The sequence below is a fragment of the Crocodylus porosus genome, unplaced genomic scaffold (genome assembly GCF_001723895.1).
Source record: "Crocodylus porosus isolate Cpor-Errol unplaced genomic scaffold, CroPor_comp1, whole genome shotgun sequence".
In the NCBI taxonomy this organism is placed as follows: domain Eukaryota; kingdom Metazoa; phylum Chordata; order Crocodylia; family Crocodylidae; genus Crocodylus; species Crocodylus porosus.
This window is the reverse complement of record NW_017728906.1, coordinates 135,229,976-135,234,810: the sequence shown is the minus strand read 5'-3', so window position 1 is coordinate 135,234,810 and position 4,835 is coordinate 135,229,976. Positions and strand designations below refer to the sequence as shown.

The 4,835-nt window shown below is 38.0% G+C and overlaps 1 protein-coding gene across 4 annotated transcripts in view; it reads right to left on the bottom strand.

Annotated features, from left to right (window-relative positions):
- PCDH9 (protocadherin 9) overlaps nucleotides 1-4,835 on the bottom strand; it is a 975,348-nt gene that overhangs the window by 219,710 nt on the left and 750,803 nt on the right. The window lies entirely within an intron of this gene.

The window sequence follows — 4,835 nt, the reverse complement described above, 5'->3', positions numbered from 1 at the left end:
AGAGAGAGAGAGAGAGAGAGTGTACACACAAAAGACACAAAAAAGCCTTATGCTAACCATATGATAGCATGTGCCTATGCTAATAAGGCATGTTCAGACTATTAGGTTTGTGCCTGCATTTACATGCATGCGTCTTTCCTTTGCAGTGGTTTATGTTACAGTAATGAAGTCCCCATTAGCAAACAGACTTTTAAAAATAGGCTGGCAGCACATATATCACCTGTTTTAATTTATGTAAACTTCAACAGGCATTTTGGTGACAGGACCAGAGACTAGTAACAGCCTGCATTAGGATGTCTTTGCAAAACAGAGTAACTAGCTTTTAAAAGATACACAACTTTCTTTTTATGTGACTGATCTGTGGCAGTCCCATTAGAACAAGATATATGCTTTCACATTATCCTGACAAGGGATTACACTAAATAAAATGTTTTTGACTGACATGAGTTTCCTATTACTCAGTTTGTCCTTTGCTGCCAAAACAGGAATGCAAAGAAACACATAACAAGAAAGTAGTCCTTTGTCCCGAGACTCCTTGAAATAATTTGAAATAGGAACCCGGTATTACTCAACCAGCTCTGAAATTCATGGATGTTCTTGATTTTGGTTTTTCTAATGTCCTTTCTCCTATTCTAACCATGATAATATACCCTTTACAAATCTTTCTGTTTCTCAAAAGATTATTACCACAATGGTAGAGAATTCCTTGACAATAGGTTTATTTTGACAGTTCTCCATTTTTACAGAATTTTTCTTTCATCTCAGATTAGCAGCTTTTTATCACTTGCCTCATACATTATGCTTTCATATTTTGTTTTCAGTCCAGGAGATGGAAAAAGTGATTAACATAAACTGTATCACAATAATCTTGAAACAGTAAAAAAATGTTGATCCTGGCAAACTATGGCCAAAATAGAATAAACCAGTTGCTGAAGCATTCTGAAACAGACAGCCCATGGTCCAGTTTCTAATTACCCAGCAAGACTTTTAGCTCCTTATACTGGATGTTAGCATTACAACTCCAGAAATACATATTTATGTGCAGGAACACCTCCCATTGCACAATGCTTTGTGGAGAAAGGCAGTCTTTCTCCATTAACTGAGTCAAAAGAAGGATCCCTCCCTGGCCAAACCAATATGTTAAATGTGTCCCTGCTAGAAATAATTCTTTCTGTATATAATATTTGTTCTCCCTATCGGAAGGCATGCATCAGAGTTGATGCTTTCTACATTGCCACTGATGTATCCACCAACTGGAGGCCAGAAACTATAATAGCTTTAACTGCTTGACAGAATCCTCCAACCCACTGTCAAAAGGGGTTTTTGTGCACATTACTGAAGCAGAGACAAATCAGAACCCCGGTGGCCCAGAGGCAGGAGTCCTACAAGATGAGCCAAATGGGAGGGGAGAAGAAACTGAGTGATGCGTCTCAGCTGGCAGTTGCTCTTTGCATATCTTATCGCTGGGTCTGAATCGGCAGCTCAAGCAGTTCCTTAGCCTAATATTCAGCGTTTCCATGGAATCTGATGTTTCTGCCTCACCAAGTCAAAATTGTGAAACAATTACGATCTATATCTAACTACCCTTGTGGTTCAAGTAAGCTATGCACTTGCTGCCAATCCATGTTTAAATGTCGGGTCCAACTGTATCACCTCATTAAGCAATATTTTCCCAACAATTTTGTGTATGTAAACATTGAACAAAAGGCTAAATATTGTACCAAAAAAAAAAGAGCAGAGAACTGAATACTGCACAGCAGGGTTCAATGTTGGCAGCCAAATGCCTTCCCTGCGGTTGGAAGACAGCTTGGGTAACTATTCCAAAGATTAATGAGCAATCAGTTCTAAATTAAACCAAAACCTATGTTTAAATCTCCCCCAAGCTCCCCTTCCCCACATACCCTTTGTGACTCAGAACATAAGTTAGACTAGCAGAGATGAAATGCAGTAGTTGGCTTTTCATGTGTTGTAGAACATTATTAGCAGAGTGAAAAATTGCTTCTGAAACATTTCCTTCACATTTTTCATCATTTTTTTCCTAAGCAATTTGAAAGGAAATGGGCCATGATGAGGTTTGCAGTTTCTGCAACAGGATGTAGACAGAAGCTTTCTGTCAGTCATTCCTAGGAATGCTAAACTTGCCTTTTTTGAAGCTAGAAGAAAAATACTGGATTTGTTAAAATCACGGCAGTGCTCATGAGCCACTTTGACACTGGATTTCACTTTTTAGCCATTGACAAAGCATCTTTGATAATATGAACAGGTTTTTCATACTGAGCATTGTTAAAGGGAGTCATTATCGTCTGATGGCTTTTTCATAATAAAAATATGTGAAATCTTACAACTCCTCATCTCACCTCCAGCAGAAGATGGAGGGAACAGCAGGGGAAAATTTGTATGGCTATAGTCCGTGCTGAACTTTCTGGGCACAAAGGACTTCAGTCTCCGAGGATGTCAGTCCATTACCTTTTATCATTATGAATTTACCTGGAAGTCTGAAAGGTCCTTGATGTAAGGTAGCCAAGGTTGCTTGTGAAAGCACAAGACTACACTCTGTGTCTGAGTGTGTTCCTTTGAGTCCTGTGTTCTTATACTCCAGTTTGTACATGGAATTCAGAAATATGAATAGAAAAGTTAAAAGAATGGAAAAAGGAACAACAATGTCTGTTCTACCTTTTAACAGTATTAATATATCTTCTTCCTTGCACCATGTATCATAGGCTGCAAAAAGACATCACCTTTACACCTCCACAAAAAATTTTCTGGAGGCACAAAGAAAAAGCAAACAAATGGCAATATCTTTCATCATACCACAAATGCCCAAATTTGTGGTCCCAACAAAAGGTAGTATAACTTTGTGCTGCTATTTTGCAGTTGGTATCTCCAATCATTCTGAGCAAGTGCCCCCAGGGCTTCATGGGCCTCATGCTGGTTGGGTTTTCCCTGTCTGCAGACTGTACCCCAAGTCAGTATCAATGGGCAATTTGGGCATGCTTTTGCAAGCAGGGAACCCCGCTGACTCGGACTTGAGGCATGACTCACAAACAGGGTTCCCCCATTTGCAAATGCAAAGCCCAAGTGTTGTTCTACATGATTGGGCCCTTGGAGCCCCGGGATGTCTGGGGATTAACTCTGCAGTATGATGGTTTGTCCAAAGAAGCACTAAGCTGTGTCTGGACATATCCCTGCACAGCTGATCCATTTCATTTGGTGACATCTGTTTTGTCATAATGATATTGGGTAGCATTCCTTTAAATACTGTCGTTTTACAGCTCTTACTGTAGCAGCTACCAACACACTATTCTGCAGTGTTTATCTAGACATCCATACATTTGTATGCTATCAGTAAACACTCTTATTTAGAGCCTATTTTTGTCCACAAGATGTCCTCATATTTTTCGTGTTGCATAAAGAACTAAGGCATAAGAGAAAGTCTTTATTCCTCTCCTTAAGTGGAAGCTACTCTTCTGCTATAAAAGCTGTGGACACCAGTTAAAGTACAATGAACTGCAGACTATGTAGAGAATTTTTTAAAGGGAAAGTTATTACAAAGGGGAAATATAGAACAAAGTATGTTCCCATTAATATTGACCTACAATAGCATGACTAGTAGAAACGTGGCAGATGTGCATGCACAAAGTCTCATGTCTGAATGTCAGCCTTAATTATAAAACCACTAAACAAATAACAAATGGCATAAGTCTCTCTCGTTCTAAATATATATATACACATGCAGCATGCACACAGACACATATATATGTGCATATAAGGGATAGCAGCAATTCAGTACAAGTGACCAGGAAAAAAGAAGTAAATCAGTAAGCAAATCTATTTTCATAAGCTCCCTTCAGTGGTAAAATGTCTATGCTACATGAAGAAATAATCAAACTGCTACAGATATGTCACAGGTCAACTACAGTGATGTTAGTTATACACTGAAATTTAGATGACTATAATGGATTACAAGCATTATCAAAAACAGTTTAAAGACTATTTTAAAATGCATTGCAAGAAATAAACTATATAATGTATTGTTTACATGTGTTTGGTGTGGAAAAATAAAATTAAAAAAATGCTTCAATCTTAAAAATCATCTGCTATAAATAACAGATAATACTCAAGAAGAGAAAATGATTAACTTCCAATTACTCTTTCATAACATTTTTCCATATATTTGTGTGGTTAATGCATAAGCACAAACAAATTACTTTATTTATAAACAAACCCATTTCTATTATTCTTCATCACTGAAAGTTAGGCCCCTGAGATGATTCCTGGTTCCAACAAAAATCAATGAAAATGTTGGGACTTTCCCCAATATGTCATAAGACAGATGTCCAAACTGTGACATCCACTGACTTCAGCTGCTTTTGAAAATATACAGATATCACATTTATGCCCTATTAGATACTGTGTATAAATGCCTTTCTGCACAGTAACACTGTGTGTATGAGCTGACTTGGGACTAACTTTAGTCCCAAGTCAGTCCAAACACAGCATTAACGCACTTTAACACCTGCATGTGAAGATACCGGCCTATTCCTGCTTACTGTGCAGTAATTTACTGCATAGTAAATTTAAGCTGGCATAAATGTGCATGTAGACACATCCAGAAATCTCAAAAAATGACCCCCATTTTCCTGATCTAACCATTTGATCAAAGTGGTAACATCTGTGTGCACACATGCTGATGTATTGGGGTTTTTTGAGACTAGAAGTGATCATTTCTTCCTCACTTTCTCCTCTTTTCAGGGTCTGTATTTTATATTTGTTCCTAGAATTCCCTTCTGCTTCTGGTTTCACATGCATCTGCACATAAGCACAGTATGAAACGT